The sequence below is a fragment of the Rhipicephalus microplus genome, chromosome 6 (genome assembly GCF_043290135.1).
Source record: "Rhipicephalus microplus isolate Deutch F79 chromosome 6, USDA_Rmic, whole genome shotgun sequence".
NCBI classification, from domain to species: Eukaryota; Metazoa; Arthropoda; class Arachnida; order Ixodida; family Ixodidae; genus Rhipicephalus; species Rhipicephalus microplus.
Window position 1 is genome coordinate 188,614,137 of NC_134705.1, and position 14,033 is coordinate 188,628,169.

The window sequence follows — 14,033 nt, forward strand, 5'->3', positions numbered from 1 at the left end:
ATATTAAAGGAAAAATAGAGTACGACGCACGTTGGTTTTGCGGGGTATATTCTGACTGACGTTTCGGCTGATGGCCCAGCCTTTGTCAAAGGCTGGTCCACCAGCCGAAACCTGAGTCAGATATACCGTGCAAAACCAACTTGCGTCGCACTCTATTTTTCCTTATTCTACAGGGGCCAGCGTTACTTCTTTGCTGCAACTATATATATATATATATATATATATATATATATATATATATATATATATATATATATATATATATATATATATATATATATATATATATGGTGCGAAAGCAAAGTATGCTGAATAGAGGGTTTAGAGGAAGTGTAAACGAGAGTGGCTGCGTTGTAGATGTCCCCTAGTGGTAAAACGCTCAATGATAATAACGCGGATCTTTTATTCGAGAAACCAACCGTATTGCACATGTATTTTCTCGGGTAAAGTAGTGGCGGTGAAGCAATAGTGATCACCATGTTTACAACTCAAAATGCTCTCTTTGTCTGTTTTGACAAGAACACCAGCCGCTTACAAAAAAAAATTGCTCTAAGAGCGTTGTGGCTAGACTAAGAGTCACGAATGATCCCTGCCAGTGTTACTGGGATGACTGCCAGTTGGGCATGTTGATAAGTTCATGATGAAACAAGTGCCAAAAAGTACAAACACTCGTAAAGGACACAGGACGAGTGCTCGTCCTGTATGTGTCCTTTCTGAGTGTTTCTACTTTTTGGTGCTTGTTTCATCATGAGTGTTATTCATATTTTGTTTGGTTTTTGTTACTCGCACGCACAAAAGAGAGGTAAATGGAGGTGGGTAACAGCAAATAACTGAATATGAAGTTATTTATATTGCTGCAGTTCAAATCTTTTCTGCAGACACTGTCAAGAGCTCTATAGCGTAAGCAATCGAGACTGAGGATGGCTAAGTAAAAGAGATAGGCGCAAACTGTCAACAATGCTTATTTTGAAATAGCGAATCACATATAGATGCAATATGGTGTTTTTTTTTTCTTTAGCAATACTCACTTGCACAGTTTTCCAAAGCTCGGCTATGTATGCTGAATTCATCGTTAGTTGGTTGCCTAATAACCGCATATTTGTAAGGAACCGATTGCCCTCTTCAATAAAGAGTTTGTCTATCTGCATCAAGGTAGCTACGATTTTTAAAACTGCGCAGGGGGTATGTGGCCGACGAATCACCATGTTGCCAGTATATGGGATTCCTTGCTTACAATAAAACACATTTGCAAGTCAGTGCCCGTATGTCGCGTCTATACCCTTCAACCGTGTCGTTGCCCGAGCTGCTAACCCCGTTAAGCATCTACAACGCGTTATTAACATTGTACATGTCTCCTTCCTGGCGTACGCAACTTCCACGATCGCAGCGCCCCACCCTTTCGCGCATAGACGGGCACGTGCGCAATGTCCCAGCCTGATCTGTACTGCTCTGGAAGTGCCTTCCCGCTCAGGAGGACCTGGTATATGGCGTCGTTGTTGCCGCGTCAAAGGACGAGAGAGAACACACGTAGTACACATGCTCACGGAGTAGGAGAATGGTGATGCGCGTACAGAACGCGTACAACGTGTACGTCCCCCTTCCCCCCATTCCCTCATTCCCCCTCTCTCTTTCCTCCGTGGTCCAGGTAACCCGATCTCACCGCCGGCGGTGTGCTCGTTTCTTCAATTTCCGGAATAATAGGCTTGGATGACGGCCGCCGGCTTGAGTTTCCTATTTGCCCGCTGATCGGGCGAACCAGCCCCAGCCACCGTCCCGGCAGCCACCGCGCCAGACTGGCTTTTTCGACGCGCGGGCGCACTCCCCGTATTCCTGCGGCGTCTGCGTCAGTGTGTGAGCGAGAGACCGAGAGAAGGAAGGAGAGGGTTCTTGCGCCTGTGTGATTTTTTTTATTATTTATTTGCAAAAACTGCTGGCCAGAGGCCAAAGCAGGAAGGGCAAGATAATACAGTTGTCATACACATTTCAAAACGACATCAACAATAAAGAGAGTAAAAAGTGGAAAGCGTGACATATTTATACAAAAGCAACAAAAGGAAAGAGAGGGGAGGGAAGAGAGGATGTACGAGGAAGAGCCGTCACTGTACGTTTCTAGGATATGTGTAACTCATGATGCAAGCCATTATGGCGTTACATACGAGGAAGTAATGAAATTACCATAAGGACATTGCAGCAAGTAAATTACCTTTTTGCTCTAATAAGGTATGTAACGAAGTGCTTTCACGCGCTGGTAAAATTCCAGTTTATTCAATTACTGGAAGGCTAACTTCGATCAAACTACTCATTACTTTTCCGATTACTTTTGAATAGAGATACCGTGTCTGCTTTGTATTATGGCATAAATGACGACCAAGAGAGCATATGAAAAAGTAACAAACAAAACAAAAGCTAAATGAAAGAAAATTCAATTTATAGAGAGCTCAAAAAGCCTCACGGGGGAGACAGAGACAAAATATCACTGTTTTTGCTGACTTTTGTTAATGTAATTTAAAAAAGTCGTTACTTTTTCATTGTAATCGTAATGTGAGGTCGGTTTAAAGGTAATCGTAATTTAACATCATGACGTCACAAAGAATGGTGAACTTGGACGCGCTGATGACGTCACAGGAAGACGCCAGTGGTGGCGTCATGTTACAGCGAGGTGATAAGGTGAGTGTGCTGGAGTCGACGCAGGACAACCAGCGCGAAAATCAACGGAGACACACATAAAAAAAACTGGTCACAAAAGAAAAAAAGCCCCGGTTTCTTGGTATACGTCACGTTACGGTTAGGTCGTGTGATTTTGGTTCGCCAACCGTACATACTGAAGCAAGGTGGCAAGTTGGGCTAGTTGGATAACGTTCATGATTGAAAATTTTTGTTGAAGCGCACGGAAGACAGACGGACAGAAGCGCTGTCCTGGTCAGCCTCTTCTGTCCGTCTGTCTTCAGTGCGCTTCAACAAAAATTTTCAATCATCACGTACATACTGATTCGCTTGAGTATTGCATTATTTCCATACATTTATTATCTAGCTTTCTTTTGCATCTCTCGAGTTGGCACTGTCGCCGCTAACCGACGAGCTCCAGCGATGGATCACCATGGTATCGACAAATCTCGGAAATTCGCCCACTCATATAGACATCTAAAACTTTCGCCCTAACGATTTCTACGGTGAGACGTTCTGCGCTTCCTGTATTACCTTTGTATGCAATGTGCCCCCGTAGCTCTTGTTTTTAAAATCCGCTTAATCGGTATGCTTTTCAGTGGTGTTGCAGCGTTGTCGGACTTACAGGCCCAGGTTGAGGGAGCGACATCTGGGCTTTTTTTTCCACGCGGGGAATAGAGGGCGTAGGCGAGAACTTAGGCAGAAACCATAGAGACCAAAAATTGGTCTTGGAACAATGGACACACACACACACACGTGCGCACACACACAAACACACGTGAGCGCGCAAAGTTGTGAGCGGACGTATAAAGGCAGATTGGTTTTCTTTGTAGAAGAAACCATGCACCCACACACTTTTGGTCTGAGAGTCGGAGACTAAAAAAAAATAACAATTTGACTTAAAACTGAAAAAAAACGCATGCAGAACACTGTATACACTAAAAGCTATAAAGTTGATATACCTTCATTTTACTGTTGGTGATCCCGAAAGAATATGTTTCAGTTTTCAGTTTCAGTTTCAGTTTTATTGAGCATTTTCTTCACAGAGTTGCGAAAAAGAAAACGCAAAATAAGAGCAAAAAGCTGCTATGTTAGCAGCTTGACGAGGCTCCTACTCATTTTACTTGGCATTACAGAATCCGCAGAGCACAAACATGAAAAAACAATTTGACGTCGATTTTCAAAACTTCAAGAAATCAGGAAATAAATAGAATATGCATATGTATACATCAGCAGGTTGTTTTTTTATTTGACCATGAAATAGCCCCAGACGTCGGTAATGTTCTTTTTATCGGTCTCGCAATGTGTTGTCTGCGATGTTTTTTTTTTATCCCGATAATCACGTTTCGTAAAATATGGTGTAGTATTATCTGGAAACAACGCAGTAAACTTCACGTCATTTACAGCCGTTTTTTACAGCCGAAATTCTGGTGCGTAATTACACGAGCTCTATAGGGCAGCTTACCGACGTCATCTATTTCATGAACGGTTGCACTATAGGCCTCTACAGCCACGCTGTGTGATAAAAAAAAACAGAAAAAAAAACAAAAGACTATTGTGTTGAAAGCCTTAGATTCATCATCAAACGAGAAAACAGACCGTCGGCGTCTTAGCCACTAAAGATGAACAATAACTTTATTTAGATTTACATACTGCACTATGAGAACTATAATGCCACATGTTTAACTAGTATAAGTTCATTATTAACGGAGAAAATAAGGGTCCCAAGTTTCATTTTTAACCTATAGCAGTGTGGCAGCTTGGGCTAGTTGACATGGCATGACGATAGTTATAGCGCGAGAACAAAACGACGACACAGAGACAAGAAGGACACGAATCCTTCGTGTGCTTCTTGTCTCTCTGTCATCGTTTTGTTCTCGCGCTATAACTATCTTCATTTTTAAATTTCGCGCCAATATCACCACGCGTCACGTGAGAAATCTCAAAAGGTATTTTCGGTATTTTCGTCGCATTGACCCGACGAAATTTTCTTAAACTACGCATGCTAAGTCTATGGTACTGACAGACGATAATGTACTACACATTTTATTGATTGGAAACTATACGCAGAACTCACTAGACACCTTCAAAATGTCTTGTGTCATTGTCGTTTGAGTGCGGGAATTTCAAAATGGCGTCGCCACACGCATTTCTTTCTTGCACGTCTTCACACTTACCAAGCGCAGTGTCACAATACGAGTGGCGTTTTCGTTATTGTGAAATTTATTTTACCAATACGTGAAAAGTCGTTTTGTTATTTAGTGTACCTTGAAGGGGAGATTACACAGACTTTTTGGCCATATAATGTTGTGTGGCTTTATCCTTTATGGGCATTCACAAACAAGCGAATTTTTAGACCATTCACTTGGGCGCATAACTTGTAGTTCAATTTGCGACACTGTTATGCCGCCTTTGGTTGGGTATTGCATTCACAAAGGTGTGCTCCTTTCGCATTGGTACGGCAGACACCTCTACATGCGACTACTGAGGAGCTGAAGAAACCATTGAACACGTCCTGTGCAGCTGCGCTTGCTACGACACACAGTGATGACAGCTCCGGATGGTTTTGAATCAACTTGACTCCAGACCATTTTGTGTGCAGAAGATTCTAGGACCTTCAGCATCTGCCTCAGTTGCGCAGAAAGCACCGTAAAGCACTCCTACTTTACTTAAAATCAACAGACCTGAGCGACCGCCTGTAGACTGTGTGTGCTCCCCCGAGTGTGCTTGTGATTGTGTGTACCTTCTTATCTCTCTACAACATCTTTTCTCCCCTTCATCCCTTCCCCAGTGCAGGGTAGCAAACCGGATGTGCGTCTGGTTAACCTGCCTGCCTTTCGTTGCAAATTTATCTCTCTCTCTCTGTCTTGTAGTTCAATTGTCAAACACGCGAGAAGTCTGAGAATCGAGCAACACTGGGGCACTCGCGAGCTGTGACGTAAACAAGCTGCTGCTTTGCGAGTGCCTACATTTCGACCAACTATTCTCCTACGAGGTCAGCTGCGTGTGTAATCCTGGCATTATATATGTTCTTCTTCAGCTAGGAATCAAAAGTAAACAAGCTGCAGCAGCTGAAACTTTGGTTGAAGACTGTCAGCACATCACGTCACGGAGGCCATTGAAAGATGTCACTCACCGGCTATGGGCGGGGTTTATAGCCAGCGACTTCTATAGCACTCATTTCGTGCTAAAATACTCTTTCACATATCATTATTTCTATTAGTATGGGCGTAACAGACCTTCAACTTCTGTTTTTTTGTATTGAACATCACACATTGTAAGGTGACCACGCCATGGCACGTTTAACGCCAGTGATGCAAGAAATCATCAAGTGAGCCTGTCACCGTCTATGAAGTTATCAGAGCCTCATGGTCGCCAATACTTGGAGACGTCCCTATGGGGTCACACAACGTGGCATCACATGACGTTTAGCCTTGGTCTATGACTGGCGATTCCGAAGGCACTGGTAAAACTACTGGAGGAACAGAAAGCGTGCAATGCACCTTCCATTGCGGTGATAGTTCATTGATTGATATGTAGGGTTTAACGTCCCAAAACCACCGCATGATTATGAGAGGCGCCGTAGTGAAGGGCTCCGAAAATTTAGACCATCTACGGTTCTTTAACGTGCACCCAAATCTGAGCACACTGACCTACAGCATTTCCGCCTCCATCGGAAATGCAGCCGCCGCAGCCGGGATTTGAACCCGCGACCTGAAATTCAGTAGCTGAGTGCCTTAGCCACTAGATCACCGCGGCAGGTGCAGAAACATATAAAGGTACACTATATAGCGAACCCACGACTTCATTTGGATACATAAACTTGCAATCGACGTACTCTAATGTCACATTTGTCTCTGCCATAGGTCTATATGGGCAGTGAAAATCAATGTTGAAGGTTCATTTTTGAAGTGTGGCAGCTTGGGCTAGTTGGTATGGCATGACGATAGTTATAGCGCGAGGACAAAACGATGACACAGAGACAATAAGGACACGTGTCTTTCGTGTCCTTCTTGTCTCTGTGTCATCGTTTTGTTCTCGCGCTATAACTATCTTCATTTTTGAGTGACGCCAATATGACTTGAGATGACAGGAGATGACATGAGGTATGTCAGAACGCCTATCGTCCTAAAGCACTCCGCAGTCTTAAAAAAAAAAAAACTCACAGCACATCCACGCAGTGATTAAAGAGTGGGCCGAAACGTCCGTGCGTGCGTTCGATCATCCATACGTCCGTCCGGGCATCTGTCCACGCGTCTGGCCACGCATCCATCCCATTCTTCCGTGATTCCGTCCGTCGGTGTGTCCGTACGTCCATGCATCCGTCCGTCCGTTTCTCCGTCCGCCCATCTGCCCATCCGTCCGTGTGTGCGTCCGTACGTCCTTCCGTCCATGTTTCCGTCCGTGCGTTCATCCATCCGTCCGTCCTATTGCACATTTATATTGAACCAACGCCATCTAGGAAATGAGACGACAAATGCTTTGGGTGTCTCGAAGCCCGCTTCAGCGCCCTACAAATGGTGATTAGACAGCGCCATCTATTATACCGTTTGGATACTGCTGGTTGCGCCTGACGCAGGACAAGGTTAGACTAGGAGGAGAGAGAGAAACGTCTTTATTCACAAAGGCATGGAGGAGGAGGGCGTGGGAGGAACCCCTAGAGGAGTGCCCAAAAAAATCACTTGAGCAGCTCCCGAAGGCGAATGCGCATGATGTTATCATTCATTCAATCTATCTATAATTAATTATTAATTATATAACTAATTATTAATTGATAATTCTTTCAGGCAGACAGTCATTCAGTCAGTCAGTCAGTCGCTGTCATGTTCTATCTTGTGCTTCTTCTGGTAGAATCTGCCCGTGATTGGGGAGTGTGAATCCGTAGATGTCAACTTACATCATTCCAATAATGCTTTTTATTTGTAGTTTATTGCCTAAAGGACAGAATAACAAGTAACTTACTTTTTTTGAAGTACGTTTTACTATGCAGAATACAAGTAAAGCTATTTTGTGTAGATCCCAAACCCTGTGAAACTACCAGAGCTATTCCGAGGGCTTTTCGGGATGAGTAAAGTCGAGCGTGTTATTTAACCTTCGCATTATCAGTAGCGCTGCTTATGAAGCGATTCGCGACGTGGCGTCGAAGAAATTAACAGGTTTCTGACTCTTAATTAGGGACGGCTTACTTCTCTCCCATAGTTGAGTACCAAGTACTCAAAATCGTGAAACATTTTTACTAAACACTCCCGCCTCGTCGCGGTGGTGTAGTGGCTAAAGTACTCGGCTGCTGTCCCGCAGGTCGCGGGATCGAATCCCGGCTGGGGCGGCTGCATTTTCGATGGAGGCGGAATTGCAGTAGACCCGTGTTCTCAGATTCTGGTGCACGTAAAAGAACCACAGGTGGTGGAAACTACCGGAGCCCTCCAATACGGCGTCTCTCATATTCATATGGGGGTTTCGGGATGTTAAACACGTGCACATATCAATCAATAAACTCGCCTACCCGCATAGTAAAGTACTAATCACTCTAAATCGTTAAACACTTTTTCTAAACACCACGGAACGGCTTTATGCTCTCCCTTTAGTCGAGTACCTAGTAGTCTAAATCGTTAACAACCGTTTCTAAGCTCATGGTGGGCAGTATCTGTTTTTAACGATTTGCGGCGTGAAATCGCTCACGGCGTAATTTTACAGCGAATGCTGTTATGAGGTCACAACTCGGGTCACGCGCAGTTGTCCGCCGGCGCTGCCGGTGTCCGTAACCACATCGCGCGAAATATGAAAAAAAACTAGCACCAATGACACAGTGGGGCACGAACCCGGGTTCGCTGTGCGCCAGCCCAGTATTCTACCACTAAGCTGCACCGGTGCTTGTGACTTGTTGGCAAACTTGCCTTAGGCAGGCTTGATGTCGGGAAAGCAATCGTGTTAATACGACTTATAAAGCGTTTTAAAACAGCGAAAGAACAACCAGTCATCGCACAATGCGAATAGTGTAATGAGTGGGCCGTCCAATGCTCCAACTCTTTACAAAAGCTTGTTCTTGTTTCCTTATTAACTGTGGCACACACTATCTCCGACCCTCTTTAACCTCGTCATGATCGGTCTGTCTCAAAGACTCTCCGAAGTCGATGGCATTATTCATACCACACATGCTGACGACGTCTCCATATGGCGTATCGGTGGCAGCGATGGACGAATAGAGGCTGTGCTATAGGAAGCTATTGAGGTCGCGGAAATCTACCTTAAACCGACTGGTCTTCGGTGATCGCCGTAAAAATCGGAACTGCTTCTGTACAGGCCCAAGCGCAGAAGCCCCAAACCAAGAGGGTGAAAGCCATTAGAGAATACTGACGTCACTCTTGGGACAGGTGAGGACAGCTCAAGCCCCAGGGTGGACTCCCTCCGGGTTCTAGGTATGACCATCCAGTCGAACGGCTCCAATAACCTGGCGGTCACGAGTCTCGCGAGAAACACTGACAATGCGCGCCTTTGTGATGGGCCATTTCACCTACGTTGCAGCCATACACAACTGGCAGAGGTCGGAGCGTGACAAGCTCAACACGTTATTACAGAAAGGCCATCAAGATAACTCTCTGGCTTCTCATGTACACAAGCACAGATTGACTGTTTCATTCTCGGCATGCACAACACGCTGCAAGAGATTGCGGAGGCACAGGATAGGGCGCTATTCGCCAGACTGTTCACCATGCACTTGTTCTGGTTGAAACATCCTGCGGGAGCTGGGGATTCCGTCGATGGAAACCAAAGTCTCACTTCTGCAGCAATCGTCGTCAACAACGAAAACAAACAACCGTTGTCCACATCCCGCGATATGTCCACCCTGAGCATAACGAGGGTAGAAGAGGGGCCAGGGCAAAGGCTCTTCTACAAAGGGCTCAAGAACATGCCGGGGGCTGCTCTTTCCTCGATGCGGCCCGATATCATCGAGGAAAAGGTGTTTGCGGCAGTGAGCATCAACAACGAGGGTGGTATCACCAACTCGACAACGGACCAGACGACGGTTGGCCGAAATGGCAGAGCAAGTGGCGATTGCGTTGGCCTTGCTGAATAACAGGAAGTCCACAATTTACAGCGACTCGAGATCGGCGGTCAGAGCATTTGCCGAGGGAACAATATCGGAACTAGCTTTGTGAATCCGTCGGGACAAAGACGTGGTGCCACACACACTCGTTTGGTTCCCAGTTCATATGGGACGCATTAAGGGAGCCCCACCCAATCTCAACGAGTCAGCCCACAGAGCTGCGCGAGGACTTGTAAACCGCGTAGCTATTCGGGAGGGGGGGGGGGGCGGCGCGTATGTCTTGGAGAACCGTGATCCTCTCATCTCGTATAATAAACTGACGAAATATTTGTACCTGGCTTGAAGACAATACCCTCCACCGCACAGAAAACTAAGCAGACCTCAGGCTCTGACACTCAGGCTTCTTCAGGTCGGGGCGTACCCTAATCCTGCAATATTGAACAAAATTTATCCTGAAATACAGCCAATACTTGTTCCTACTGCCACTATATTAGCTACCTTTGAACATATGCTCTGGCGGTGCCCCGCGTTACGCTGTGGTGACGTCGTCACGCCGTCCAAATGGAAGGGTGCTACTGCAAGCTCCGGACTCGAACAGCTACGAGCAGTCCACCATGCAGGCCCGTGACACAGCAGATAGACTTGGTCTTTCTGTTCCAAAGTGGGAGGGGCCCGCAACCTGATAAAGCACGTTCTGAAGAACCAAATAAAGTTCATCCATCCATACCGACTTCAGCCCTAATTGCTCATCGTCGTCAGCCACTGCATGAACAATTGGCACAAAATTCCTTACAAGTGTTCAGCGGATACCACGCTTCTCAAAAGAATCACAAAAACTAGCATAGCGAATGCCAGCCTGCTACCCCCAAAAAATTTATTATTAACGCCCTAGTGGGTATCAAGAAAGTGTGCTTACAGTAGTTACACAATGAGTGTTCTGAAAAGGCTCTGAAAGGCAGCTTTTCTAGCTTTCGCTGTGACTGTGCTGTGCCTTTTGCGCAGGCCTGGTGTTTTTTTTTTTCTGTTGTTAACATGGCCTCATCAAGTGTGAGGGCTACGGGGCGGCTTTATGCTCTCTCATAGTAGAGTACCAAGCACTATAAATCGTCAACAACTTTTTCAACGCACACATGTTTGTTGCAGCCGTGATTTTTACTGTGAACAGCTTTTTGCCCTTCTGTCGTCGACTAAATTCTTCTCTAAATTGTCGAATATTTGGTCTAAACACACCGTCGTTTAAGCACTCGTAAATAGAGACTTCGTAGTGCTCCCCATCCACGAATATGCGCTTCTGTGAATTGTCAATCTACATTAATAATAATAATAATAATAATAATAATAATAATAATAATAATAATAATAATAATAATAATAATAATAATAATAATAATAATAATAAGTTCATTTGCCATCTTTGTGAGATACAGGTGGAGGGATTGTAGAAGAAAGCCGTCTCTCAGCAGTTTGACTAGCCTACAATCCTATGTATTTGACAGTGCGGCAATACTTATTTATTCATTTATTTATTTATTTATTTATTTATTTATTTATTTATTTATTTATTTATTTATTTCCAAATATTGTTGGCCGTTATGGCCGTAACAGGGTGGGTACAGTAAATATAAAACAAAACAAGTGCAATATATTGTATAGAAGACATATATTTTTTAAAGATACACGAAGGAAAAAATATTTAAACGCTGTTAATAAAAACGTACATGCATATATTGTAATGGTGGTATAGTATGCAATATGAAGTAACTACGCGATGTATTTTCAAACAACATGGGAATATACATCACTATAGCAACACTAAATGTTCACGACATTTTTTAACGCACTGTTCAAATCTTTCTGTGTTCTTCGAATTCAGTACCGGTACTGTGAACTGATTCCACCCTTTAATCGTTCGTGGAAATAAAAGTAATACGCATACACATCAAGATTGCATTTGGGAACCAAATACGCACATTTATTGCATGATCTGACATTGCTGGAGGGCCTGCGAACAAGATAGGGTTTAGTTTCAATATTGAGGTGTCCTTTTGATAACAAAAAAAAAGAAATTTAACTCGACTGTCTTTCCGGCGTTGAGTCAGCGTAGGCAATTCAAGCAATCGCTGAATTGCCTACGCTTGATCATATGTTTGTATATTACATACAAACCTATTACATATTAATATAAATACATATATACTCATGCACTTTTACATAAGTATACAAACAGGTAAGCCACACACACACGCATATATACATACAGAGGCATTCTATTGCTTTAATACTGTTGCGAATCGGGATGATAATACACAACCTGGCGACTCGTACGAAGAAACAGATTATGTCACTTCCATAGAGAGAACACAGTACTCCGAAATTGTCGACCCCTTTTTCCAAAGACAATGCTGCCCTACATCAACCGGGGCAGTTCTTGCGTTCTGGGTAGCTATTCAAGGGCAACGTTTGCTGTCCTGGATGAGACAGTGATAAACTGAAGCCGCGTATTGCCGAATTTCAGGTGACAAGACAAGCGTTCCACTGGTGCGCGAGCGCACCCGACAGTGGACCAGAGGGTGCGACGAAGCTATACCAAGAAAATGAAACTCTCGCTCAAAACATTGACACGCTGAAGTGTCAGTGCCCTTTTCGGCACGTTTTCGAAGAACGCTTCCTGGGCGCTTACATAATCAACCGTAACCCTCTTACTCACAACTAAAAAAGGTAATGATATGCACGTGCAAGTTCTGTTTTGCTGCGTCTACTCGCTAGGTTGTGTGTTCTGGCACTACCATCAGATCTCGTAAACTGCATTGCCGTGTGTCTATACTGGCAGTTGCCATGCTTCTCTGTGTATATGTGTGTAATCGCGTCTTAACAGCGCGGCTATTGAAGCTTGGCAATACTCTGTTCTCGTCCTGCATTGACGGGACACTGAATAGAAACAATGACTTCGTTTACAATCATGAACTGTACTTTGCGAACAATATTGACATAAGGCCTACTGTCATAAGTTCATTAGCGGAGAAAATCAGTGGAAGTTTCCTTCTTCAATATCACGCCGAAACCGAAGTGCGTGAGGTGAAGAACTTCAAAAGCTCTTTTTTTTTCGTAGTTTTGTGACATTGACTCAATCGAATTTTCCGAAACCTTGTATGCTATGTCTATGACGCTGACAGGTGACAATGTGCTTTATGTTTACCAATTAGAAACTGTATACGTAGGGCTCAGAAACCACATAGGGCCTTCAAAATCTATGACGTTGCGGTGTTTGGTGCGGGATTTTCAAGCTGCACGCCTTCACCCGGATATTCTTTTTGCATGCTCTCTCACTAACCAAGCTTTGTTTTGCGGTAAGAGTGGTGTTTTCAGGTTTGTTGAATTGTTCTTTAGTAATACGCGAAAAAATTGTTTCTTTTTGTCCCTTTAAGGGGAAGGAACTCAAATATAATCGACTAATAAGAAAAAAAGAAGGTGACCTTAGCTTTCTAGTCGTCCTACGCGAACTCCTAAGGTACCGCGTGACTTTTGAGAGAAATGTGTAAGGTGAGTTATAGTTGTTGTAATGCGTATAGTTACGTTGGGCGAAATGCACCACTGCCTAACGGAACAAGATGATAGGACGATATTGATAGCGCGAGAACAAAACGACGTCCCAGAGACAAGAAGGACACGAAAGACGTGTCCTTCTTGTCTCTGTGTCGTCATTTGTTCTCGCGCTATAACTATCGTCATGCCATACCAACGAGCCCAAGCTCCCACACCACAAGAGGATAAGACATGTGATGCGCACCTGTCTTCTTGTTGCTCCGTTGGTCGTTCGTGAGTATCGCTCAGCGCAACCACTTTGCACAATGCCGCACCAACTATAGCCCAAATCAAAGCTTTGTCAAGGAGTCTTGACCATCTATACAGTTCATAGACGCTAGATTTTCTGTTCGCTCTTTCTACAGAGAGTGCGTTAAAATCCCCACGCGTGCTTCCAACCACACAGGCATTTCTCCGTGGCTTTTCCCCCATCACCCCCTCCTTCTTATTTTCTTCCCCTGTGGGATCCTTCTTTTGCTGCGGAAAATCTTGCTCTTTTTTATACACAGCCAGGCATCATCACCGTCTCCAACTCGCTCATCTGCCTTCTTTTCCGTCCTCTCTCGCCTTCGCTTCCCCAGCCTGCAGCTCGCGAAACTCCCGTCTCTCCGTGATAGCTCTTTCCCTTCGGATCCTTCGTTTTCCCCATTTCCTTCCCCACTTCCCTTCTCGTCGATGGTTTCGCCGACGTCGTCAAAGCGGGACAGGCGCCACGTGCCGTTCTTTTTAACAAAGCGGACAC

General features: G+C 44.5%; 1 protein-coding gene across 4 annotated transcripts in view; it reads left to right on the plus strand.

The window, feature by feature from the left end:
• LOC142765739 (uncharacterized) overlaps nt 1–14,033 on the plus strand; it is a 306,400-nt gene that overhangs the window by 172,967 nt on the left and 119,400 nt on the right. The window lies entirely within an intron of this gene.